General features: G+C 43.6%; 1 protein-coding gene across 2 annotated transcripts in view; it reads right to left on the bottom strand.

Annotated features, from left to right (window-relative positions):
• Positions 1–27,681, bottom strand: part of LOC145412227 (innexin inx2-like) — an 87,521-nt gene that overhangs the window by 38,363 nt on the left and 21,477 nt on the right. Inside the window, exon 1 of one of the 2 annotated variants that reach the window (XM_080282161.1) lies at positions 21,182–21,248. The exons of the other annotated variant lie outside the window; for it this stretch is intronic. The gene's annotated coding sequence lies outside the window, so the exon portion shown is untranslated. Of the gene's footprint in view, positions 1–21,181; positions 21,249–27,681 lie in introns of those variants that run through there. 2 annotated transcript variants of the gene reach the window in all.

Below are 27,681 nucleotides of genomic sequence, written 5' to 3' on the forward strand. Positions count from 1 at the left end.
TTTCAAGTTGCACATAACTGCAGGTGAGTTGGCCCACAGTTGCACTTCCTATCTGACAACACCGATGGAAGAAGACAAGGATAGCAGAGAAGAGGTGAAATGATAAGCGAATTGTTGTGTCTGACTGTACAAGTGTGGGCGTGGGTGAGTGTGTAGTGGCATTTCCCGTAACCCTCTTGCGCTGGCCTCTGATGCCCCACCTCGCCTCGCTCCAGCACCATGAGGAAAGGCTTACCAGAGAGAGAGAGAGAGAGAGAGAGAGAATTAAAGTGTAAATCAACTATCTTCTACCCAACCCTATCTCAAGAAAGTTTATGAATAGGGTTTATCGTTTAAAGAAAGAAAAGTTGCTGGAAGTGCTTGTCCCCTGGCTCTTGCACTGCCATGGTGTCTTTGTTTGAATCTTGCTATCACCAGACGATTTTCTTCAGCTCAGGGGACATTTTTAGGATTGGAGGGGTTAGATAAGACCTGTAATCCCGTCACTGCGTTAGGTATTTCCAAAGCTGACTATAATGGACAGTTTTATTATGCTTTCGAGAGATCACTTGTGGTAACGAGATCATTAACAGTCTCCTTTAACCCCTTCCCGGCTCGATGTCTCTTCCTAAACTGAGTATAATCACCTGAAGGCAGAAAAATAGAATAGAAAAATACGCCATCGATTTAGACGAGTTAAGAGGACATCATTGCACAAGACTCTTAGTCAAGGTATTGATGGCCCCACTAGACGATACTCTTACTCTTCTCCACCCTCCACACCCTCCGGCCACTCGTCCAGCAGGTTGTACGAACGATAAAAAGTTGTAGTACTACGCGCGAAGTAGAAATCAATAATAGAGGGGAAGGGAAGAAAAAAATTATGTAGAAATAGTGGTGTCACTGCTAATGCTGATGGTCGTGTCATCTCTGGTATTAAATTCTAGCCAACTCCAGGCGATTGTAATTTAGCTGAGAGCGAGACATAGGAGCTTCAAAGTTAACTGTTGGAAGTAAGGCAGATGGATGCTGAGGGTACTTCAACAGTATATCTGCAGTCATTACTCAAGGAAAGGGCTCCTATCAGTCATGCTTAAGTGCTGCATCCGGGTCATGTCCTCTTAGACATCTGATAACGTCTTTTCATATTAGTCTTGCGGCTCTCAGAAGAATTTATTTAGTTAGGGAGAGACTTCGAATTAAAGGGTTTAATCGTAGTCTTCATTAACCCTTTACAAAACATTGCCTAATCATAAATTTCCTGGCATTTGCACGAATGACATAGAAAATCCGTTATCGCACCGAAGAGGGTATGCATATAGAAAACATAATTTGAGGCTTCTTCAGTCATTAGTTTCTTGTATAGTTTTAACATCATTTAGTTCTCGAGACCTATATTCACGTTTCTTCTTAAGCCAGGAATGTTTACAACTTGGGTAAACTCTTGGATGGTGGGATGTATTAATGTGGCGAGTAGAATCTTTTGACGTGAACCAGTGTCAGGAAAGTCGTCAGCTGCCATTTTGGAGAAAAGCAGCGCAGATGATAACTTATATGGTCTGGTAACTTTGCAGGTATGTGTTGTATACTGGACAGAGAGAGAGAGAGAGAGAGAGAGAGAGAGAGAGAGAGAGAGAGAGAGAGAGAGAGAGAAAGAGAGAGAAGGAGGGGTAGGCGTGTTTCCCTGTAGTTCCCCTGGGTCTGTTCCCCGCGCGGTCACCTCCCCTGTTTGTGCTCCACCCCCCTCCCCCCACAACCACCCTCCGTTTACCTCTCTCCATCTCTCCAGCCTTTCTCCCTCACTCCGCGGACCTCTTCCATCTTCACTACTCTCTCTCTTTCCGTACCATACCCTCAAACTCCGCCCCTTCCCTCTTTATGACTGTTCTTCCTCTATTCTTCCCTACAGACTCCCTTTACTTTTAAAATAGAAGCTTTGAAAGAAAGGGTATCTGCAGTAAGCCGGTCTGGGGTTACGACATAGATTACTAGAATGTATTATGGACAGCATGTTATGTTTCTCATCATTTTTTCCTCCTGTTCATCATCCATAGTCCTTCCTCCAAATATCATTCCGTCTCTATCTTGTTCGTTTTCCACTCACTTTAGCTTCATCTTTCTTCTTTCTTTTTCTGTCTTGTGTCATTTCTCTTCCTTCCCACTTATTGCCTCATCACTTCTCTGCATCCAGCCTTTTGCCTGCCTAATCTCTATTCCTCATCCTTCTTTATTCTTCGTCTCCCTTCTTTAGTGTTCTCTCTCCTCCCTCAGTATCTTTTCGTCTCGCGCTTATTTTCCTGTTCTTTCCGTGCTCATAATTTTTCCCTCTCTGTCTCGTTAGCTTCTTTTTCCTTCTGTGATTGCTTTCCTCGTTTGTTCTCTCTCAGTTTTCCCGTTATTGCCTGTCCCTTACTGTTTTTCCTCACTTCCTCTTCCTTTTCCTACTCTCTACTTTCGCTTATGCCATTTCCCTCTCTCCCCTCCGTTATTGCCTTTTTTTTTTTTTTTAAATTATTCTCTGACATCTCTCATTTCTATATCGTTTTATCCATTTTTTCTCCTTGATCTTCCATCTCTTGTGCTTCCCCCCCCAACGCCCCGCCCCACCCCACGTCTCCATGGCAACAGACCCACCTGAGTCCCTGAAAGAACCCACTCTCTCTCTCTCTCTCTCTCTCTCTCTCTCTCTCTCTCTCCAACCAGTCCCAGTCGTTCTCCAAACTACGCCTTTCACATCCTTTTACAATTTTTTCTCTGCTTTTTTTCCTGTGTCACACTTCATAGCACACCATATCTCTCTCTCTCTCTCTCTCTCTCTCTCTCTCTCTCTCTCTCTCTCTCTGTACTGTCTTCTTCTTTCTCCCTTTGTTAATTTCTTTCATGTCGTGTTTTATTTCTCGTATTTTCTCATGCCTCCTCGCTTTTTCTATACTATCCTTCTCTTATGCTCACGTAATTAATGGGTAAGTCTTTCTACCAGTATGAAGGCCAGACCAGCTTAGTAAGGCCCGTAAGGTCTGTGTGGTCTGTGTAACCCAAGAAGACCCTGCTGGCCAACCTCCACACTCTTTCCGCTCCACCATCAGACCCCACGTTTCAAACACCCCCAGGACTCTCTCTCTCTCTCTCTCTCTCTCTCTCTCTCTTTCTCTCTCTCTCTCTCTCTCTCACACACACACACACACACACACACACACACACACACACACACACACACACACACACACACACACACACACCCTGGAGGCCTTCTCACCCCACTGAATGCCCTAAAGGGATGTTAGAGGGTGACGAGGGGGTGGGTAGAGGGTCAATGGGGAGAGAGAGAGAGAGAGAGAGAGAGAGAGAGAGAGAGAGAGAGAGAAAGGGGGGGGGTGATGTCGATGGTAGGGGTACTTTCCTTTATCAGGTCTTCTTTGTCAGACCTTCCCTACGTGACTTCCATCAGGTCTACTTCCACGGTCTTTAACTCCTTTTTTGCAACCACTCTCTTCTCTTTTACGGTCTTTGATTCCGGTGACATGTTCTTTTATCCTTGCTACCTACACACGAAAAAGAAAGTAGTGAAGATGTTAATGCAGGCTACACATAACCCTTCCAGTGTAATTTCTCTCCAGATTTGCCCCGGGATACGAAACGCCAATTTCAATGAGCGCTTTCACCCCCTCACCACCATGTCGTCTTTTGCTCTGTATTGGTGCCACTGCCATACGATTTTATGCAGTCTGGGGGATGAAGGGAAGGTGTTTTAAAATTATCCCGACTCCTGTATCTGCCTTGAGTGTATATAAGTGTTTCGTGTTGGTATTCACAGCTCTGAACCCATTATAACACTGCTGCTTATCATACCTTCACGTCACCCACTTTCTCCATACCTTGTCTTATTAGCTCTCTCTCTCTCTCTCTCTCTCTCATTCTCTGGGGCAGGGTTGAAATTTCTCTCACCCGTTTCCTTTCCACCCAGCCCAGACACATTCCTTTGCTAAATAAAATCGTCTTGCGGTAGTCAGAATTAAGCAGAAAAATCGTCTTGTTGAAAAAAGTTAGTGGAAGAGTAATTTTTTTTTTCTATTCTTTTTGGAACTGAATAAAATCGTCCACAGGATATGAATGGGTACCAGTGGGATCTCAGATAGGCCTATGTTTATCCTTGTTCCTCTCTCTCTCTCTCTCTCTCTCTCTCTCTCTCTCTCTCTCTCTCTCTCAACTGTGTATGTCTGTATGTAGGCTTCTTTCTCTCCTCGTCTCATGCTCACCTTCCATCTGAAAAATCTCTTGGCAGACATTTCTTTTTCTGTCTTTCCTTTGCCTTCATTTAAGTCCCTCCCACAGCGCCACCTCCCCTTCTTGGCCTACATTTATCACGCTTATGGGACAGGGAGCGGGGGGAGGGGAACAGGAGGCATGGAGGTGTTATTAGGGAGGGAAGGTGGAGGGAAAGACGGGCAGGAGGTATGGAGGGAGAGACGCACGGGGAAGAAGGGAGGGAAACATACACAGCTTGAGGTGTTTTTGGTAGGGAGGGAGGCAGGAGGAAGGGAGAGAAAGGTGCCCAGCTAGAGGTGTTAGTATGGAGGGACAACCCGAGGAAAAAGGAGAAACACATTGATGACAGGAAAATTAATACTCGTAGGATGAAGAGAGAAAAATTGTCGTTACCGAGAGAGAAATCCCGTTTGCATTATTACTGTCTGAAGAGTCTTGCCATGGATTTAAACACACACACACACACACACACACACACACACACACACACACACACACACACACACACACACACACACACACACACCATTGTCTATGTTACCGTGCTTGTTCAGGGATGTGGAGGCTACCAGGAATATTGCCATGCTTTGTCCCATGAACAAAAGCGAAGGCCATTTTCATCAATTATACAATCATCAACAAAGGGTAGGGCTATTGTCATCGTCTGCATTTTCTTTCCACAGGTATGATTTGGTGCAGGATCCCATAATTCTACAGGGTTCCCACGACGGCAGGTTTTCCCACGACTGCATCAAGCACAAGGTAACACACAGGTACACCGTAACGCATAACAACACCGTAGGCAGCCTCAGGGTATGGGTGAGACTGGTATCGTGTACTGCCGAGCTTTCCATTGGACACTTATTGTCTTTCACTCTCAGTACTGGTGTATGGATTGCAGTCATGCTTTCAGGCAGGAGTTTGTGTGTGTGTGTGTGTGTGTGTGTGTGTGTGTGTGTGTGTGAGAGAGAGAGAGAGAGAGAGTATACTGTTGAGTCTTCCTCTGTGCAGTTCTTGTCTTCCTCTCACAGCACATGATTCTTTATGGCAGTCAAGACAAGCGTTGTTTTACACTGAATGGCCAAACACACTTATTCTGTTTGTCATGCTGGTTATGATGATGGGTGTGTTTGTGTGGAGGGTGGGCCAAACAGAGAAGGTCGTGTGTGTGTGTGTGTGTGTGTGTGTGTGTGTGTGTGTGTGTGTGTGTGTGTGTGTGTGTGTGTGTGTGTGTGTGTGTGTGTGTGTGTGTGTGTGTGTGTGGGTGGGTGTGTGTGGGTGTGTGTGGGTGTGTTTCCTCCAACATTTGCCAGGTTACGTGTGCTGCTTGTGTCTGGTGAGTGTCTAAGTATTGTTCTCTGGGGTAATATAAATATCCAGGGAGAGAGGAACTAACACAACCTATACTTGTGGTGGTTCAGTGATATGTGTTGTAGAAGAAATGAGTCTTTAATATGAATGATTTGTGTAATAATAATAATAATAATAATAATAATAATAATAATTTTCATTTCGCTCAACGGCATATACAAAGATTATAAAAAAAGGAACATGTATAGCAATGTACAAAGTATTATACCTGCTACGTAAACAGTAGCTTCATCCATTCACGTGGTATAGATCCACACACATGGGCAGAGCTGTGTCTGATTGATTTTACTCAAGGTTATGCATTAATTGTGTTGTTTGATAATTGTGTAGTAGTGCAAGTGTAAGGGTGAGGCTGAGGCATACATTACCGGAGGAACCCACGAGGCCTAACCTAGCCAGGGCGCCGCTAAACAAAGCTGCCCTTATCTGCCCTGGTCCCTGTCCGTCCCCCACCTACCCCAATCCTTCCCTTCCTCTCTCCCTCCTTCTCCCTGTGACTGATGACGCGCCGTTTTGTCCCTACCCTCCCTTCTCTCTTCTTTCTCCCACCACCTCTTCCTCCCTGCCTGCCTCCCCACTCTCTAAACCCAGGCCGCTACAGTCACGTTTACCGCTCTTTTTGCTTAGATGGACCTTTTATTCTTTTAAGAAGTGTTATTCAGTACTGAGGAAAATGAACCGTTCTCTAAGTAGCCATTCAGTGTCCGTGTCATTTAACCATTGATGGGTGCTGTTGAGCATTACATAGTTTCTCTCCACATTGTCTTCCACTTCTTCAGTTTTTTTTTTCCTTAGTAATAAACACGGTTTTGCATATGATCACAAAAACTTGAAGGATTCAGCTTTGAAGTAGGCTATGGTTAATTTATGCTTTTTTTGTGAAAAAGCATCAAATTTTGTACCTGAGAACATAAGAAGAGAGGATGACAGTAGTGGGCCAAATGGCCTGTTCATAGAGAAAGACAAAGGTTAGCAAAGAAGAAAGCCCAGACTACTGTTGTAATAGATACTGTCTTTAAATGCTATAAATTTCTTCATGCACCAGCACCACACATAATTCCCATCCACAGCATCAGCCCAGCCAACAGCCAGTGTATGGATGACTCAGTGGCATAGCACTAGCAGGGTACTGGGTTGGAGGTCTCACCTACTCGCACTCTGATATTTAAGTAGGGGAGTCATCATGTGGAGGCACGGGTATGTTTTGGAGGAAGAGTGTCGCTATGGTTTTATGTTTTGTAACTCTCCCCCATCCTTATCCTAGCTCTCAAACACCACACGTCTGTTACAGTTAGATATACAGTGGTACAGTCAGGAAAATATCTTCCGAAGGGTTGGTGAATATAACGCGAAAAAGATGAACCACCCGAGACTCCAGTTCAGTAAAGACCTTTTGTTTCGATGCTTTTAATTCATCTTCAGACAAAGCTGAAAAGATAGTTCATTCCCTGACTGTACCGCTACATCATTTACACCACAGAGATCATATCACTTCACACCACACCACGCCACACCACACCACATAGATCATATCAGCTCACACCACACCACACCGCACTTCCCTCCTGGCTCTCATATTTGTGTGTGATAGCTGGCCCAGAGTGAGAACCAGTCCCTCTTAGAAGCCACCAGACAGCAACTCACGCTCACTCATACCATAATCATCACGCTAACGAACCTCTCCGTCACCCCTCATATTCAACCTGAGGGAGCAACGAGAGGAGGAGAATATGACGAGAATCTCCAAATTGTTGTAAAGTACGAGCATTCACAGATCAAGTAATGTGCAAGGGGTTCCAAGAGTAAGTTAGAGGTGTCAGGGTGTAGGAAGGTTGGATCGGTTTAGTGATGGATTTCTGTATTGGAAGGCCACAAGTAGAACCAGTTAAGCAAGCCATGAAATTCAGGAAAGGCTAAGCAGGGCGACCAAGAGGTGGAGGTGGAGATTAGGCTTCCCCTATGGTTCAGGCCTTGGCGGCGGTGGTGGTGTGGTGAGGCATAACTTACATAGGCGTCTGATAGGCCTAACACACACACACACACACACACACGAAAGCTGGGTATTCCACTTTTCTTATTCCGAGCGAGTTTATACTTCAGTTACTGTATATCACAGGTATTTGTGATTTATCCTTATATATATATATATATATATATATATATATATATATATATATATATATATATATATATATATATATATATATATAATCAGGAATTTCCTTGGCACTTTCTGCAGGAGGGTTTGATGGGCCTGGGGAGGGAAAGCCTTCTTGCTGTATTTTCCATATCGTCACGTTATAGATTTAGATATCATAGTCATAGTCCTGTCTGTAACAAGCAGCCTCGAGAGGACCGTTAGGCCTGTTGCTCTTTCCTGTCTTTTGACCTACTTTGTAATTTGTACCACACCCCCTCATTCCCTCACCACATCCCCGCCTTCCCTCACCCCAACCCCACCTCTCTCTCCTATCCCCCCCCCTACCCCTTCACCCCACTTCATAGCAGCCTCTCCCAGCCCCCCTCCCCACAAACACTGCCACACCTCTCACCCCGAGAGTTCGCCTATTGTGCCTACGCCTCACCCTCACCTTCGCCCCCTGACCCTCATTTTAACCCTTCCATCTCTCTCACTTCTCTCTCCTTCACTCATCTATCTCTCATTTTCCCCCCTTCACCTTACTCATCAGTTTTACTTCTCTCGCCTTCACTCCTCCACCTCTCATGTTTACTCCTTCTGCTTAGCTGCCTCGTTTACTCACCTCACCCTTACCCCCCTGACCCTCCCTCACCCCTCGTCTCTCCTGTTGCCTCACATCTACAGGGTATATCTACTTACTCCCTTACCCTTCCACCTCCCTCGCCTTTTTTCTCCTTATTCCTCTGCTTTGCGTTTTTTTTTTTTCTTGGGTTTAGAGGGAAGAAAAGAATGTGTTGGACAGAGAGTGACGATTGGGAGGAAAGATAACGGTAAAGTAGGCCTATAGGTGTATGGCGTGGGTTAATTGAGTTGTTACATGAGATATTTTTATTATTTTCATGGCACTCTTTATATACCCGGTGAACATAAGAACATAAGAACATAAGAAGAGAGGATAACTGCAGTAGGCCGGTTGGCCCATGCTAGGCAGCTCCTAGAAGAGTAACTGAACTACTAGAATGAGATAAGGACAGCAAAGAAGAAGACTCTCCCCCGCCCTCCAAACCCTCCAGCCGAAGCCGGCAGGAAAAAGTCAGAAAGAACACCACGCCGTATAGAAAAACTGGCGTGGACATTTTACAGGAAAGTGTGAAAGGAGAATAGAGACTATCATAGTGTAACCTGAAAAGAAATTTTGTGTGTGTGTGTGTGTGTGTGTGTGTGTGTGTGTGTGTGTGTGTGTGTGTGTGTGTGTGTGTGTGTGTGTGTGTGTTTTATAATAAGGGAGCCTAAATTCTGGTGTTTAGTGAGCGTATCTGTGTACCAGTATGGTGGTTCCCTCAGAGATTTAACTCCCCATCCTTCTCAGTTGGTATGTTCTTCCTCTCCCTGTTCTTGTCCCCTTCCTTACATACTCCCTTCTTACTCCCACAGTCCACACTTAGGTTCCCCATTCTCCCTCCCTCTCACATCTGCCTCCTACTTCACCCTCACTTCTCGATCGTCAGAACCTCCCCTTCCAAGGCACCTTCCAATCCTTTCCCTTCTCCCTTACACCATCGCTGCCTTTCTCCCCCTCCTTTTTTTTTTTTTTAATCCCCACTCCTCTGCACTTCTACACCCCCTCCTTCGCATCTCTTCACCCATTCTCCCCCAGATCTTCAACCCCGGCTCACCAGACCCCTCCCGTCTTCCCTACACAATCCCACTTCCTCCGCAACTCATTTCAACCACTCCTATGCCTCTTAGATTCCCTCTTTCCCCTTACTTTTTGCTTCTTCTCGTCAACCTCCTCCTCCTGTTTACACATTCACAAGCCCTCTCAGTTCCCTCTCCCTCCTCCAGATTCCCTCCTCCCTACCCTGGCTTCCCCCTCCCATTTTTTCCACCTTTTTGCACCCGTAATTCCACTCCTCACCCCCTCACCCTTCCTCTCTCCTTACACGCCCCCCTCCCCCTTCCCGCATCCCACGCCACCTCTCCAGACTGCCTTTCCCTCCGACCCCCCCCCCACTAAGACCCACTTTAATTTTCACCATCACTCCGCACACCTACCTCCCCTCCTCCGCACCTTTCCACGCCCCTCACAGCATCTTCCCTCATCTTCCACGCCACCCCACCAAACCTCCCTCTTCTTTATATCGGCTGCATTCATCTTTTTTTTTTTTTTTTTTTTTTACCACCCCTCTGCATTCCAAGAGCCTCTCATCCGCGCACCTTTCTCCTTCGCTCTTCAGAGGAGTACAGTGGAAAGCAGACAACAGCATATCATAACTGGTCCCTTCGAAGCTGTTTGCTATAAATAGAGTGAAGACTAATCTGATTTTATAGATGAATACAGGGAGATAAGAAAAATTTACACTGGTATCTAATTCTGTGGTGAAGATAAGAATAGTAACGAAAGAAGACTCCTCCGCGTCCCTCTCTTCTCCCCCCCCCCTCATTTTTCCTCCACGCCTTCATTCCTTCACTTCCCTCCTCTCCTTCTCCACCCCCTCACCCCACTCCTTAACGGTGAGGTCTGGCCCGTCTTGTCCAGACTTGCCCCCACCCCCCTGCAGCCCTAACCACACTCCACCCCCGAGGCTCTGTCTGGGCCTCTCCCCCCCCTCTCTCTCTCTCTCTCTCTCTCTTTCTCTCTCTCTGAAGGGTAAAGTTAAAATCAATAGGATAGATACGCAACACATACGGTAACACAGAAGACATTGATAGTAGACAGCGTTATATTGTTTATTTTTTTTTTTGCATACAGTTTTATTATGAGCCTCCACCCCACAGACTCAGGGGCCTCGAACCCACCCCAGAACTCTCCAGAAATAAATGTTAGACAAGTACCAAACCGACCGAGCCACCGAGTCACCTCTCTCACGTTCTTTTTGTTATTTTGCTGCTAGGAGGAAGAGTTTGATGGAGAGGATACAATATTAGAATCAGAAAACATTGGTATAGTTATATGGTGAAGGGTACAGGATGTTGTTAGTGTTGTGGTTAAGTGTTATAATAGTTTCTGGCCTTATATTTATGCCCTGCCTCATCTCATGCCCTTATCCTTCCCAACCCCTCCCTCCTTCCCTCCCTACTCCACCTTCCATCATTGCCTTCCCCTCCCTCTCCTCACGTATTTCCCATCCTTCACCCTCCCTCTCATTTACACAGGCACCTCAAATTGAGCAGGCGATGATAGATGATAGAACAAGCGATGATAGAAGGGCGATAAGCGATAGTACAAAAAATTGTTATATTAGTAAAGTAAAGAGTTTCCCAGTTAGTAATAAAATAAATAACAGTAAATGCCAAGGTAAAGGCATAACTACTCGTAATAATCTGAAAGTGTACTACACAAACAGCCGGAGTTTACGTAATAAAATGGATGAACTGAGGGCTTTAATTTGTACAGAGAAAATAGACATTGCCGTTATTAGTGAAACTTGGATGAATACAGACACTCGAGAATTTTTAGCAGAATATCAGATAAAAGGCTATAATATTTTTGTGTCAAACCGTCAGGGAAGAAAGGGGGAGGGTAGCTATTTATGTAAAGGATTCATTAAACTGTTACAATAAAGCAGACATTAAAGTAAATAGGGACACAGAAAGTGTCTGGGTTGAAATTAGTAACAATAGGGAGAAATTAGTCTTAGGAGCAATTTACAGATCTCCAAAATTAAGTAGAGCTGATAGTAAATACCTCTGGGAGGAAATTAGGAAAGCATCACAGTCCAGCTTAGTAATAATTGTTGGGGACCTTAATCTGCCAAGGATAGATTGGAGAAATCAGACAGGAGATGCAGAGTCAGAGGAATTTCTAGAGGTAGTACAGGATAATTTCCTTTATCAGTATATCAGAGAGCCCACTAGAGGTAATAATATACTAGATTTGGTTTTAGCTAATAAAGAAAATATCATTAGCGATATAGAGGTTGGTGGACGACTTGGTAATAGCGATCATGAAGAAATTAAGTTCAAATTTATTTGGGATGTCTGTTCCACTGAAAATACCTCCACCGTTCCTAATTTTCGTCTAGGAGATTTCGATGGCTTAAGAGCTTATTTTCGAACGGTATTCCACAGGGAGATTAGCTATTTGAGGGAATGTCAGGTTAGTGGGGATCCCCAGGTCATAGGTCAGGCGCAGGAAGCACGTGGGGACGTCCGTCAGGTGTCTGTGAGGGGGGAGGTGGTAGATAGGAATGTAGTCCAGGTGACGGAAATTAACTCAGCTCCAGTACCAAACAGACGTTCGACCAGTGAGAAGTATAACGAGTTAATAAATATAATATACGGAGGCCAAGATAGATATATTCCTTCAAAACCGTTTAGAACTAACAATTCAGAACCAAGATGGTTAAACAACAGATTAAAATCTCTCATAGGCCAAAGGAAAGGAATATATAGAAAAATAAAACGTGGAGAGGAACACTTACGTAACCGGTACACAATTTTAAATAGAGAAGTAAAGAGGGAGATAAGAAAAGCAAAGAGAAGTTATGAAATTAAGGTTGCAAGTGAATCAAAAGTAAACCCCAAGGGTTTTTATCAAATGTACCGAACGAAAAATAAAGATAGGATAGGACCACTCAGAACAGAATCAGGTGACATTACCAGTGAAGATAAAGAAATGTGCTCCATCCTAAATAATTATTTCATATCAGTATTCACCAAGGAAAATCTAAGCCTGGTCCCACAAGCAGCAAATATTTACCATGAGAATACGGAAAATATTCTTAGTAAAATAACCATTAGTAAGGAGGACGTATTGAAAGAAATTAACAAGTTAAAACCTCAAAAATCGCCAGGTCCGGACGATATATATGCAAAAATTATAAAAGAAAACCAAGAAGAATTATGTCAGCCACTTTTAACGTTATTTAATGACTCTTTAAGTTCAGGAGAAGTTCCAGAGGCGTGGAAAACCGCAAACGTAGTGCCCATCTTTAAAAAGGGTGATAAATCAGCTGCGTCGAATTATCGTCCGATAAGTCTAACGTCAATAGTAGGAAAAATGTTAGAGTCAATTTTGGCAAATAAGATTAGAGAACACTTAGAAAGATTTGATCTTATAAACGAAAGTCAGCACGGATTCAGGCAAGGACGATCCTGCCTCACAAATTTGTTGTCATTCTACTCGGAGGTCTATGAGGCAGTAGATAGCGATAAAGCTTACGATGTTATTTATCTGGACTTTAGTAAAGCTTTTGATAGAGTCCCACACGAAAGGTTAGTTAGAAAGGTTCGAGCACACGGTATAGACGGCGATATCTTAAAATGGATAGAATCCTGGCTGAAAGGACGAAAGCAGAGAGTATTAATAAATGGAACTAAGTCGAACTGGGGATTAGTAACTAGCGGTGTACCACAGGGTTCAGTACTCGGTCCCTTATTATTTATCATATATATAAATGATCTAGACTTAGGAGTCAATAGCAGAATCAGCAAATTTGCCGACGATACAAAAATAGGGCGTATCATTAACTCGACTGACGATTGCCATTACTTACAAAAAGACCTCGATACATTGTCCAAATGGTCTAAAACTTGGCAAATGGAATTTAACGTTGAAAAATGTAAAGTACTTAACGAAGGCAAGACCATTGGAGATACTAAATACAGCTTAGATAACAAAGAAATTAGCAAATCTGAATGCGAGAGAGATCTAGGAGTTATGATTAGTAACGACCTTAAACCTAGGCAACAGTGCATTAATGCGAGAAATAAAGCAAATAGGGTCCTAGGATTTATTTCGAGAAGCGTGAGCAATAGATCATCTAAAGTAATACTGAAACTTTATCTAGCATTAGTAAGGCCACATTTAGACTACGCAGTACAATTTTGGTGTCCTTACTATAGAATGGATATTAATTCGTTAGAAAATGTACAGAGAAGAATGACTAAAATGATACATGACGTCCGGAACCTGTCATATGAAGACAGACTGAAAAGACTAAGTCTGCATTCGCTAGAGAGGCGTAGAGTAATTGGAGACTTAATTGAGGTTTTTAAGTGGATGAATGGTATAAATAAGGGAGATATTAGCAAGGTACTTAAAGTGAGCATACAGGATAGAACTAGAAATAATGGTTTCAAACTAGAAAAATTCCGTTTCAGTAAGGAAATCGGTAGAAATTGGTTTGGTAATAGAGTGGTAGACGAATGGAATAAGCTACCTAGTAAAGTAGTTGCTGCCTCTTCCATTGAGAGTTTCAAGCATAGGCTAGATAAGCATATGACAAATAAGGGGTGGATATAGAATAAAGAAAATATTATAACCAATACTAATTAAAAAATAAATTTTCTTTTCAGGTTACACTATGATAGTCTCTATTCTCCTTTCACACTTTCCTGTAAAATGTCCACGCCAGTTTTTCTATACGGCGTGGTGTTCTTTCTGACTTTTTCCTGCCGGCTTCGGCTGGAGGGTTTGGAGGGCGGGGGAGAGCCTTCTTCTTTGCTATCCTTATCTCATTCTAGTAGTTCAGTTGCTCTTCTGGGAGCTGCCTAGCATGGGCCAACCGGCCTGCTGCAGTTGTCCTCTCTTCTTATGTTCTTATGTTCTTATGTTCATTATATTCTCGTCTTGCAGTTTCGTCGTCTCCCCTCTCCCATCCACTCACTCTTCCCTCTTTTATTCGCACGTTTCCCATCCATCATTCACCCATTCCTTCCCGTTCCCCTTCATTATATTCTTGCGTTTCTCTGCATCTTCACTTTCTCACACATTCACCCTTTCTTCTTACACTCCTCTGTATAATGCATTCATTTCCCTTCTTCCCCTATGCAGTGTATTCCGTCTATTATTCATCCTCTTTACCCGCCCAGTCACCCTCCCTATCCCAGTCTTAACCCTTCCTCTCCTTCCTCTCCCCCAGTTCCTTCCCTTCCACTTCCCTCCCTCCTCCTTCCCTCTCCTTCTCCCTCGTCCCATTTCATCTCTACTCCCTCCTCTTCATTCCTTCACTTTCAGTCTCCATTAATACCTGTCTCTTCACCCTTTCCCCTCTCTCCTTTCCTTCCCTCCCTCTCTTTCTCTCTCATTTCCCTCTTCCTCTCCCTTTCCTTTTCCCTTCCCCTCATTCCGACGCGTCCTCTCTCTTCCTCTCTCCATCTCAAGATTTATCTCTCCACCCCATCTCATCCCTCTGCTGCCACCACCGCTGTCTCTCTCTCTCTCACACACACACACACACACACACACACACACACACACACACACACACACACACACACACACACACACACACACACACACACACACACACACACACACACACACACACCTGCCCTTTCTGTCCCCCTACAGTCTCTCTCTATTTGACCTTTTAACCTTTGCCACACCCTTCTCTCTCTCTCTCTCTCTCTCTCTCTCTCTCTCTCTCTCTCTCTCTCTCTCTCTCTCTCTCTCTCTCTCTCCAGCATTTGCATAATTCTTCACATTTTTACCTCTTCCCTTATTCTACTTCTTTTCCTCCTCCTTCTTCCCCCCCCCTTCCTCCTCCTCCGAGTTTCTCTCCAATCCTATTTTCTCCCTCCCTTCTCTACCTTTCTCTTTTTACCTCCATTTCTGCCTTTCCTCCCCTCCCTTCCTCCCCCCATACCAGGTCGGGAGGGATAACCGGTTTGCGGACATGAAGAATCCCTCCATCACACCTCTCTCTCTCTCTCTCTCTCTCTCTCTCTCTCTCTCCACTGATTTCTTGTGTCAACTCTTCTTCTTTTCATTTTTTTCTTCACTGTCTGTCTTTCCGTACTTCTCCATTCTTTCCTCCTCTCTGTCCTTCCCTCCGTCTCCCCATCCTTCGCTTAATCTCTTCATCCTTTTTCCCATCACTTCATCGTACCCACCATTTCTCCATCCTTCTCTCCATCGTCTCCTCCCTCTCTCGGTAATTTCCTCCTCCTCTTCATACATACATCCTTTTCCCTAGCATCTCTTCGCCTCCCCATCCTTCCCTCCGTCTCTCCAGCCTTTCCCTTTCTCTCCATGTTTTCCTTCGCCTCTCCAACTCCCTCCCACCCTCCCTCCCTCACGCCATTCACCTGCCTAATTATCAAGGAACTTAACCCTCTCATGGTGGGCACAACTCTGGCCTTATTCCAGCTAACGCCGGACGATTTTATTCAGCTGAGGAAGGAGTCGATTTTTCGTCGTTTAAGGAAGCCCCTTAACACCACCGCCTAAGCGATTTATTATGCTTATTACACCTTGGTATCCTGTGTTATTTAAATCATTCTAATATCACCATACTCTTCATAACTAACAAACTTATATAAACTAGCCGTATCCAAAAATAAATCGCTAAGGAAGAGATGCTAGAGAACCTCCTTAAGCAGCGAGACTATAGACACATTAAAGGAAATGCCAGATGATTTCATTCAACGGTGCGTGAGTCATAACAGGCACCTGGACCAGCTGACTATTATTAAATTTGTATTTTTTTTTAATTTCTCTCTCCAAAAATTCACTTTGCTTTGGTTTTGAGGTGTGTAGTAGCCGTATGCATGAAGACCAGGGTATGCACTAGGAATCCTTTGGTTAATTTAAGCGTGAGAAAGATTATAAATTTGAAGCTCTAATCCTCCTCCTCCTCCTCCTCCTCCTCCTCCTCTCATGTTGCCTTTCCTCTTCCCCCCACCCCCAACCCTCTCTCCATCTCTCCCTCCTCTGCATCTCTCTTGCATTCCTCCCTCCCTCCCCTCCCCTCGTCTCATCTTACTCCTCTCTCCCTTCTCCTCCCTCCTCTCGTCTTACCTTCCTTTCTTCTCTCTCCTCTCCCTCTGCCTTCCCTTCCATCGTGTTTCTCACCATGTAATGTAACGTGGAGAGAAAAATAATAAGGAAAAAATGAAGAAGGGTGGTAATGAGAAAAATGTTAGCAAAGAACGTTGGACAATTAGAGAATATATGCCTGTACTTTTTTTTTACTGTAACTTGGCCTAAGATTGCCATATCTCCATCTTGAATGTTAAGACGTAACAACAGACTGACCCTAGAATAAGTTGCTTGTCACGAAGAATTGCTATGGAAAGAATTTAGAGCTATACCATTGCCGTTCCCTGTCTTTGAGCTGTGAATTAAGCTGCAGAAGAGTGAAAATATGAGCCAAGTTAAAGTGAAGGGAGTAAAGGTTAAATCGAATGTGCTGTGAACTGTCTAAATGGGAAAATTGTACACACATCAGGAAAAGCTGTGTTCTCTCAGTAAACATCCTTACCAAATCTACCATCCTTGAAGTCAGAGTTTTCCTCCTTTCCTCCGTCCCTGCCTCCCTCCTTACTCAAACCTTCCTTTCTTCCTCCCTACCTGCGTCCTCTCCTAAACCAACCTCTCTTTCTTCCTCCTTTCCTCCCTACACGAATCCTCCTTTCTCCCTCCTTCCTTCCCTGCCTCCCTACGCAAACCCTTATTTTTTTCCCCTCCCTCTGACATCACAGTTTTTCCTTCCCCCTTCCTCCCTCTCTCCGTCCCTCCCTTCACAAACCAAGATGGTAATATAAAAAACACAGACCTTCCTTTCTTCCTCCCTCTCCCTATGACGCCACAGCTTTCCTTTCTCCTCCCCTCCTCTTCCTCTGCACACACCATACTTTCTCCCTCCATCCACTCATACCTTTTCCCTGTCCTGCACGCCCTTGTTTCACTCCTTCACTCTCTCCAAAGACCTTTATTTTAATATCCTTTTAAGCACGGTGACACCTTTTTAAGTGTATCCTTGCAACCACCAGATACTCGCTTCAGATGTGAACAGAAATTCTTAGACTCATTACCACTGAGTCTGTTACCTTCTCGGGACTACTCTTAATGAGCACAACGGTAGTGTGGACGGGTCTGTTCATTACACGAACATAATAACAGGCAGCGACTCACTCACAGCGCATAGAGATGGTTGTCTGTGGTCACATTATCATGTTACTACGACAGGTGTTTGAGCGGCCACCCGACGGAGGGAACTGAAATATCTGACTCTGCCAGCGCTCTAGTTTTGTGACTTTGCGGTGCAGTTATTGGTCGAAAAGGAACATTGAAATTCATTTAATCACTTCAGTAAGATGGTCTTTCTTACTTTATTCTCGTTAATAGTAGAACCTTGTATTCATCGTACGTTAAACTATTCATATTCGAGGTGTTTCGTGTAAAATTAGAGTAACTCCGTCAGTACGAGAGTCGAAAAATAATTGTCTGGAGATGACTGAAATGAAACACAAGACGTGGCTGGACTGAATAGATTAATTGCTCACTGAGAAGGAGACAAAATTCCAACCGTGATTCAGTATTCATGTGGGTCAGCTGTATTTATGTAGAGGGTGTTTGGGGGAAGCTTAAGTTTTTGAAGCGTCACTGGAATTACGCTACAAACGAGCTGTGAAGTTTATTGGCATTATTCATTTCCTGTACACGTATTTGACTCTTTACTGTGTCACTGTAGTGTGTGTGTGTGTGTGTGTGTGTGTGTGTGTGTGTGTGTGTGTGTGTGTGTTTTCCTAATTACAGTATTTCCATAGTTTTTCATCCTGTTTAATTTCAAGGAGACTTATCGCTACAGTGACATGGGTAGTGTGTGTGTGTGTGTGTGTGTGTGTGTGTGTGTGTGTGTGTGTGTGTGTGTGTGTGTGTGTGTGTGTGTGTGTGTGTGTGTGTGTGTGTGTGTGTGTGTGTGTGTGTGTGTGTGTGCAGTACCAGAAGCCGTCATTGCTGCGTGGGTCAACATGTGGGTTGTGTTATCAGCAGTTTGTACACAGTCACCCCCCTGTTGACTAACACCAAGTGGCCGCATCATGTAACCTGTCACCTTGTATCACTACCTGAGTAATTTGATGACAGGTGTGGCAGTCTTGACAATGACCGTATGAAGCATGCAGTGGGCGTACATTGAAAGTAAACGTACACAGATATGCAGTGAAGGTATACAGATCACAAACGTACACATACTTGCATTGGTCCCACATAGCAGATAGGTATGCACAGAGAATATACGTACACAGCAGACAGGCGTACACAGAAAACAGGCATACAAGGCTGCATTGCATGTACACGATATATAGACATACATAAAATAGACGTACACAGATCTGCAAGCGGCGTTGATAGAAAAAAAAAAACAGCACTGGGCCTGGCACACACACACACACACACACACACACACACAGAAGACAGGCATACACAAAGATTAATGTTGCTGCACATCATACACCTGCCATAACAACCTTTTTGTCTTTATACATTAGCGCTTCTCACACCGTCAGTCCTGAGAGAGAGAGAGAGAGAGAGAGAGAGAGTGTACAATGGGGCCACAGACCATAAAATATGTACCTGAACAGTTATTTCTATTTTAAAACCATCAGTCACGCTAATAACGTACAGTTGATTGGCTTGATGATGTGACTGATGAAGGGAAGAGAGGGGAAAAAAGAAGAAAGAAATAGTAGCAGTAGTTCTTGTTGTAATAATAATAATAATAATAATAATAATAATAATAATAAACAGTAAAGTCTAAGATGTAATACTTACCGAGAATGCGAGGGTCAGTAAGGCAGACAAGATATTTTTTTTTCTAAACCCAAATATTCTCCAAGAATACGACGCACATCCATTGAATTTACAGTCATGTCCCCATTTATACCATTGGGCCAACAGGGACAAGAGGGAAACGTAATTTGTCCACCAGTCTGACCAACCCAAGAATCAAACTCGTGGTGTGCCTGTTGTGAGTCGTGTATGCTGCCACTGAACCACCGGGTATATTGTACAAAATAAGATGCCAGAGGAGGTGGTGCGAGACAGTGTAGTATAGTTGTAATTAATGTATTAGTCTCCTGTATGAGTAATTTTGATGCTTATAATTTCACCTTTGTTTCGGTACTGAGCTTATTTTGCACACTACTTATCCGACTAGTTTCATACTGATCTAGCCTACTTGCACTGGTTGGGTCGGAAGAGATGAATACGTTTATCCCTTCCTCGTGGAACGGATACAGAACGCTGGAAACGTGAGCCGGGACCATGACGGACATCAGTACACAATTACGTGACGCCTGTAACGTCACCAGTGCCTACGTCCCCTCACACATGCACGCAACTACCGGGGTAGTGAATATAAAAGTATACAGGCAGAGAGGAAATGTGCAGGAAAAGCAGAAAGGAAGTATTATAAAAAATATAGTTGAATTTATCATACGTGACTACAAAAACGTCAACGCTTCCTGAATTCCAAACCATAACTAGTTTCACTACTCAGAGGATGATATGGTACTCACCCACAGAACGGTGAATTGTTTAAGTGGAAGAATTAGGCTCACGTTTTGAGATGTTCATGGACACGATACAGCAGTTTTGACCCGACTTGGACCCCACTTCAAGTCAGACCGAAATTGTGTGTCTTCCAAATGAATAATAGGTCCTGATGTTATGATTCTTCCATCCATCCACAGACTGCACGACCCCTTACCTTCCCACTACCCCCGTTAGGTGTATTCATGTATTTATTCATTTCTGCGTATCTTACCATCCTTCCTTCCCTCACCAATCATTAGCCCACAACTCTCTTCACGCTAGAGCAGGTATTGATATTGCCAGTGGTCATGATATTACAAGATTAAATATTTCTTATATATGACTTTATTCACCTGTACCTAACCCACCTGTTTGGAAACATCTCTCGTAAGCTGAAAAAAATCACCTGAAGAGAAACAGAAAAAATAATCTACGTCATTGTTGTGGTCAGCTTAATAACAGAAAACCACCTTCAGGTAACATGAGCCTCACTTTCACAAACTAGTTTGGTGTCATGTTACTCATTTGAATTGAACATATACAGGGGGAAGTGTGTGTGTGTGTGTGTGTGTGTGTGTGTGTGTGTGTGTGTGTGTGTGTGTGTGTGTGTGTGTGTGTGTGTGTGTGTGTGTGTGTGTGTGTGTGAGTCCTGAGTTCTAAAAATGAGACCACGTTACTAGGACTAGAAACTATTAAGGATTGGTAACCCCCCCCCTCCGCCAAGCACTTGTGCTGTGATGTCGGCAGCTTCGTAACGTAACCTCTTCAGCCAGAATAGCTACTACTACTACTACTACTACTAATAATAATAATAATAATAATAATCAGTGGTAGTTGTAGTAGTAGTAGTAGCATCACCATACAGTTTATTAAACTTAGGAACGACTTTTAGACTTGGGGAGGTTAAATACAGCCCTTCATTAACCTCCTCTTTACTGGGGAACTCTCCTAACCTGAATAAAATCACCTGGTGGCAAAAATGAACTACAAAAGATGCATCAAAGTTCAGTGGTTGACCCCAGTGACGAGTTAAAAATAGGTACCCTGTAAGTCCCATTAAGATATGAAGGTAATAATATGCAAATTAATACGCCAATGAAGGTATTAGAGATTTTTGTTTCTAAGGCTCGCTAGAACACGGCTCAGGGCATTGGTTTTACCGTGACTCAGCGACGTGAGACAAGCAAGACACAGCCAGCATCCAGAGCACCTCGTACTCTCTCTTCGTCTCCTCTCCACACTTCTCTCCTCTCGTCTCCCCTCACTTCCTGCCACCAGGTAACCACAGAGGCGGCTCCAGTGTATCCCAGTTAGTGGTTTCCTCACCCACTCGATACTGCCTTAATGGATCACGCTTTTCTCTTTAACCTTTAGTTAGTTTTCATTTCTTTTTTTCTAGTTTTCTGTGGGCGTCCTTGAAATTTTCTCCTCAGTCTTGCAGTGGCACGTCTTTAATATCTCTTTCTTTTTTTTAATTATGTATTGTCACACCTTGATTATTTCTCAGGTATGGTTGTCCACTGTGTGTGATATCTTTTTCTGAAATTTGATTCGAATGCGCTTGATTTATGTCTTTACATTTAGAGTCGAGTATGCTTTATTTTTGTCCATTTATTTTATATTCGCACACCCTTTATTTTCTCAGATTTTGTCGTTGAATGTGCTTTGAAATTTCTCTCGCTTGTCCTCTGTTTCCTTTACTCGCTTTTCCTGTGGGCAAACTGACACAAGGACACGAATCACATGAGTTAGTTGATGCAATTTGTGCGATACTCCGGCTGCGTGAGCACCAAACCAACTGAGCACTTCCATGTCGCTTGGCTTGGCTTGGCTTACCCCTGCCGAGGATTAGTGTAGCCCCCTGCGTGATGCGAGGAGGCGTGTGGCTGGGGCAACAAGATAGCTTAACTGTCCTCCTCTTATACTCAGGCACGTACACTACCTCCTTACCCACCGTCCCACACCAGCACACCCTTGTTCATGTACACTTATAGTCATTAGTTCATGTACACCATCTCGTCGTACTCGTTTACTCATGCACCTACCCTACCCACCTCTCTCTCTATAAACACATTCTTGCCTGTCCATCAACACCTACATAGTGACGCAGCGTTGCAGACTAGTTCTCTTTAGTTCCCTTACACCGTCACATGATAGCTTAACAATTCTACGCTGTCACGCACACCACCGACATACCTCCAGCTCACCTATGCTTATCCATACATAAATATAGTGACGTACAGTTGGGGTCATTAATTCTTTTACATCGACTCGAACCAGTATCAGAACCAAATGCGATCTTGTTACGTTGTCAGGTGGGTTGGAATCTCACTCCATCAGAATTTCTGTCGTGTAAAGGAAATATCCACCGTGCCTCACCATCCACTGCCAACTTCACCTATTCCTCCCAGCCCTTTCCACCCACCCACCCACCCACCCACACACACACTCCATCCTAGTCCATCCCGCCCACTCCTGTCCACCCTCCCCACCCATTTATATTTTGGATGTGGCGAATATCAAAGACTGTTTCGATTCCCAGCCCACCTACAACGCCCCATATTATATTTATTTTTCAGCTAAGGACAGATTATTATTAACGTCGTTGTTTTCATTATCAAAAGCACAGTCATTTTCATCATTAACACTGTCATTCTCATAAGCGTCACTGTCATCTTCATCTACCTCATTGTTATCGTTCTTTATTTATGTACTGCCTCATAATGGTCTCTCACCCTTTGTCATTCTGATCTGTGTATTGTTTACTGGAGATAGGAGTCCTCCCTCCCCACACTCACATATCTCATCTCTCCTTCCATTTCTCTCTTTGTCGCTTCCTGTCACCTCGCATGGAGTATTCTTCTTGGTATTCTACTTGTTTCCTTTGTATTGATACTATTCTTGATATACAACGACAGTAACCATTAAATGAACGGATCTTGAACTTGCCTCTCTGTTATCTTATTTTTGTTCTTTCCTGGAACAGTTAACGGACTCCTATCCTTTGATTCCCTCTTCCTTGCATAAAAAAAAAGGAAGTTTTCTGTCCGGGTGAGGTATTGTATTCAGCCAACCCGTGAGTCATTCTGTTCAAGTAATATCCGGACTTCTTCAGGCCAGCAAGGTTATTAAAGTATTCTCTGCGTCCAATGAGCACGTCTCCAACACTTCCACGACGTCATATTCGTTTTTCCCCCTCTTCAGATCCACATATCCGCCTGCACAAATGAAAGCTTAGCGGACAAAACATCTTCAGCCTCGTTAACTTACCCTGCAACATTTCACGGTTTCTTTCTCTTTGTTCATTAGGGACCATAGTTTTCACGGACGCTTGTGAGTGTGGATACGAGCCCGGAGAGTTTTTATTTTTTTTTATGTGAAAGGGCCTCCTCACACATACCCATTATTTTGTGTGTGTGTGTGTGTGTGTGTGTGTGTGTGTGTGTGTGATATGAGAGAAATGTGTAAATTGACGAAATATAATGGAAAGGACCGTCTAGGATGTATGTCCATATGGATAGAGTGAATATTGAGAACTAAAAATAATATATATATACAGACCAGAAGTTCGTCAGAAAAAAAAAAAGTGGAATACTAGATCGCTAAGGAAGAAATGGTAGTCAAGATTCCGGTGCTAGAACGACTCCCTAGCCTACGAGAATGTCCCTTTAGTCCCTTCGACCCGAGCACGTATTTTTATAACCCTGTCAAAGCACCTCTATATGGTCTTCGAGTCTTGCTATCTCCAGACGATTTTATTCAGCTGAGATCAGACGTTTCGAGGTAGAGAGATTAGACGTAACCTTCAATGAGTCTTTCACTGCTAGAGGTTGTTCCTTGGTTAGAAGAAAATCGTACATTGCTAGCTAGGATGAAACGAAAAAAATAAATGTTCTCGGGATGAAGAAGTGATGCATGAACTATAAAGCTTGTGTTTCGTACCTTTGCAAGAGACCCTTCGTACCAACTGCCGATCCTTCCTTGCTTCCTCACTGCTCCCCTTCCGCTCTCGCACCCACTCACACACGCTCACTCACACCCACTTCGCACTCACTCCGCACTCAATACCAGGAAGTGCGAGAGAGAGGGGGCGGTCGGCACAGACATCCGGGCACCCCCATATATACAGTCAGACGCAAAAGTTCCCTAAATACTTCCCTACGTTTGCCTGAGACTTACGTATGTCCTTCAGTTGCCTCCTTGTCGCATCACATCAAGCAAAGTAGAGTTTGGGCTGTCATACACGTCCTCTCTCAGCTTAGATATACTACCCAGCCGAGGATGGTGGGAAACAGACGAGGTGATATTGGGTGAACTTTTGTCCTCAGCTGTACAGCCCTCCCCACTCCCCCATCCCCTCCCTCCAACCCCATTTCACCCCATCAACACAGTGAAGTAGCAGGTGTACTAGAAATTGCATCGTCTGACCGAGGAAAGTAAGGGTTAATGGGGGTGATACTGTTAATCCCTTCAGTCCGAGAGTCCATGCCAGAGCTGAATAAAATCGTCTGGTGGCGATGTGAAAGAAATACAGAATAGTTTTGGTAGTGCAGGTGTTCAGGAAGACATTGTTACCATGCCTGTGTCGTGTTGTAATTGTTAAGCAGGAAATGCACACTTGAGATAGCATGGATTTTTTTTAGAGAGATAAAGAGATAGACTAATAGATAGATAGGTTGATAAATAGATAGATAAGGAGAGAGAGAGAGAGAGAGAGAGAGAGAGAGAGAGAGAGAGAGAGAGAGAGATCTGTAGTAATGGAGACCTTAATTCTTTGACACGATAGTTTTTGTTTTCCTACATTTGTTCTTGCAATCCCGCTGCCATTTTTTCAACTTAGGAGAGACTTCATGAACTGCAGAGGTTGGATATAGCCTCCAGTTGCTGCCTCACTCCTGGGCCGCGCTACTGAGCTGGATAATATCGTGTGGCAGCAACAGCAAGAATACGGATGGCGTCCTTGAGCTAAATGGATTAATAGGCCTTCTGGAGGTGCCTTAGATGACTGGCCGTAAGATAAAGTTGTTATTAGCTGAGAACAACGCGTTTGAACTGCAGTATGACAGTTTGTTCGGCATTAGGTCCTGTAAGGTGTGTGTGTGTGTGTGTGTGTGTGTGTGTGTGTGTGTGTGTGTGTGTGTGTGTGTGTGTGTACATATACAACATAACATTTTATTATGGTACCTCATAACTCCTCACCTACTGTAGTTACATTACGACTCTCATCACACCGCGGCATCATTCCTCTGCATGTAAGTTATCGGTTATAATCGAGAAACATGATAAGAGCTGCATTTATCACAGGATCAAGGGATTATGCACAACTCGCTGGTGATAAAGTGACTGATGTAACGGACACAGTTCTTTATATTCTCGTCTGCGTCACACAAAGACATGACACAATTTCCTGCTTTTTGAAGTCACGTAGGCTGGAGTTTATTCATAAGACGTATTCACAAACTTACGATCGATTCCTGGTCGTGACAATATATATATTTTTTTCAGGGCGTGTGTTCAGAGTAGCGTACTAGTAAAAGGGTTAGCATCACGCCGCTGAGAAATAGATTATGGAAAAAAATTATGATTTTACTCCGGGAGGGTGAAAAGTTTTCCTCCTTCAGCAGTGACGCGCCAGGAAATAACGCAACAGTGAAAGCACCTTGGAAATCCCCTGCTTCCAGAGAGAGAGAGAGAGAGAGAGAGAGAGAGAGAGGTGGGAAAGCGTTAGTGTTTAATGTGTCAGATTGTTAGTAATGAATTTGAATGTCTGTAATAAATGTGTGTGTGTGTGTGTGTGTGTGTGTGTGTGTGTGTGTGTGTGTGTTTAAATCCTCCTTTCGTCAGACGTCTTTATCAATTCTAGAAATCGTTTGTAGTAGTGAGGGGGGTAAATGGACGTTCTAACCCCCCTCCCCCGTTAAAAAAATTAAAAATAAATAAAAATAAAAAAACTGAAAAAAGAAGGTTCCCTCATGACCTACAAAGAACAAGATATAAAATGCACCGTCTGATTGGAGAGGTTAAAAGATTATTGGCTCATCCGCTTACCAGTTTGTGTTGATTTAGGTCACCGTAACCTTAAAATATGGTTTGCCCTTAACACACTCCATCTCATGACTTATTCATTGTTTCATTTATGCCTTCTTCACGCAGTTTTATTCATATTAGGAAGACTTTTCGAATTATGGTCATTTTTTTTTTTTTTTACACTACAGTTCGTTCAGCCTTTCTTGGAGGAGATTTTCGTCCGTGTGCAGCTTATTTTACGCAGTCCAGTGGCAGAAAATTGCACTACTGCGGCTGTACATCCCTTTTACAGAGCTTCTTTGTGACTAGCATCATATTGTCGTGTTAATCTATAAATACAGCTCAGCGTTGATGATGAAGAAGAAGTTGAAGATGAATGGACAGAAGTTTTTGGCGTCCCTGTCCAGCTCCGTGTGTGGGGAGGCCTCTGGATTACGTGGGTCTAAAGCTGAGCAAAATTGTCTGGTTGTAGCAAAGAATGAAGCCGAAAGACACTGTAGCGAAGGCATTAAGAATCTGGGGTAATGAGAGTGGTGTGTTGTGAGTGTTTGTGAGGTGGTGAGAGTGATGTGTTGAGAGGTGTTTGTGTGAGACGACTTCATGAGTTATCGTGAGTCGAAAGTTGAACAAAATCGTCTTGTTGTAGCAGTTGTGAACTAGAAAGACATTGTAGTTAGAGGGTTAAGTGACGAGAATGGTGTGTTGAGAGTTTTTTTGTGTGTGGGACGGTCTCATGAGTCAGCCTGGGTTGGTTTCCTGTTGTGCATTCGAGTGGGGATGGCCGTGGCCATGAAAGTCTTGATTTTAACGTGTGTATAAGACTGCTTGTTTACATCTTTGTTTTCATGCGTACAGATCCCAAAGCCTGACAGACCAAACTGCCGTGGATGATATAGCAAAAACTGAACTAAGCATGTTCATTCTAGACAATAATAAGCTGCCATGGAAACTTGCTTTTTGAAAATATAATTGAATGTGTACTTCTCCTGAGGTGCATCAATCGATCATAATCTTACGTCGATGCAGTTTCTCAGGCTCATGTTTTTTCCGGTAATTATCCTTATCATTATCTCACCCATCCTGAAGGGACTTGGCTTAATGGCGTGTTAAATCATCGTAACTGCGTGTTAACCATGTAATTAGCACAAAAAGCCACCATAAAAAGTAAGGCATGTTTGTTTTTATAGGAATTTTGTGGTTGCGTTGTTCTTGAAACCATGGTGATCTGTGAGTGGTAATAGTAGTAGTAGTAGTAGTAGTAGTAGTGGCTGTTGTTGTTGTTGTTGTTGTTGTTGTTGGTGGTGGTGGTGGTGGTTGTGGTGGTGGTTGTGGTTTGTATCAGGTGTTGGCGACTGTTGATTATTTTTTATATTGTTTATCGTTTATCTAGTGTTTATTAATATTTTGTTGTTGTTATTTTCTTGTATCTGGTGGTTTGTGATTTGTGAGTACCGCACGTCTTGTTTTTGTTGTTGATGTTGTTTTTCCTTATGTGGTGTTTGTGAATAAGTCAGCGTCGTTGTCGCTGATGGTTGCGTGGATGTCGTCACCTTTGTCATCACTCAATTATTTCCTCAATTTCAGTTATGTCTGTTGTTTTATCAGCTTTCACCATCCTCACCACCCAGTACTT

The sequence above is a fragment of the Coenobita brevimanus genome, chromosome 92 (assembly GCF_032717465.1).
Source record: "Coenobita brevimanus isolate Jiangsu-jjx chromosome 92, ASM3271746v2, whole genome shotgun sequence".
NCBI classification, from domain to species: Eukaryota; Metazoa; Arthropoda; class Malacostraca; order Decapoda; family Coenobitidae; genus Coenobita; species Coenobita brevimanus.